Genomic DNA, 405 nt, shown 5'->3' with positions numbered 1-405 from the left:
TCCAATAGTATTTTCTAGCAATAATAAAATTTGGTGTTTTTTTTATTGTAGAGATTATAAAATTAGATTTGTTAATTATTCTCGATTTAAAAAAATTTTAAACATAAATCTGCACATTTTTTTAATAAGGGTGTAAGATTTGTGTAATATTGAGATATTGGCTAAAACGGTGTAATACTTGCATATGGATCTGAAAAATGACTTTATACAAATTATGAATAACAATTCGTCTTATTTACTGTGCACAAGTAAGTGACGATTTGCCATTAATAGCTCAGCCTCAATGGCTTTTTTTAATAAATTTTTACTTTCTCAAATGGTAAGTCACAATTTACTAGCTACTACCCCCATATTTGATATATTAGACAAAACACATCTGTATTTTTTATCTTGTAGTATATTGTT

The sequence above is a fragment of the Arachis ipaensis genome, chromosome B09 (assembly GCF_000816755.2).
Source record: "Arachis ipaensis cultivar K30076 chromosome B09, Araip1.1, whole genome shotgun sequence".
NCBI lineage: Eukaryota > Viridiplantae > Streptophyta > Magnoliopsida > Fabales > Fabaceae > Arachis > Arachis ipaensis.
Note: the sequence above shows the minus strand (reverse complement) of the source record.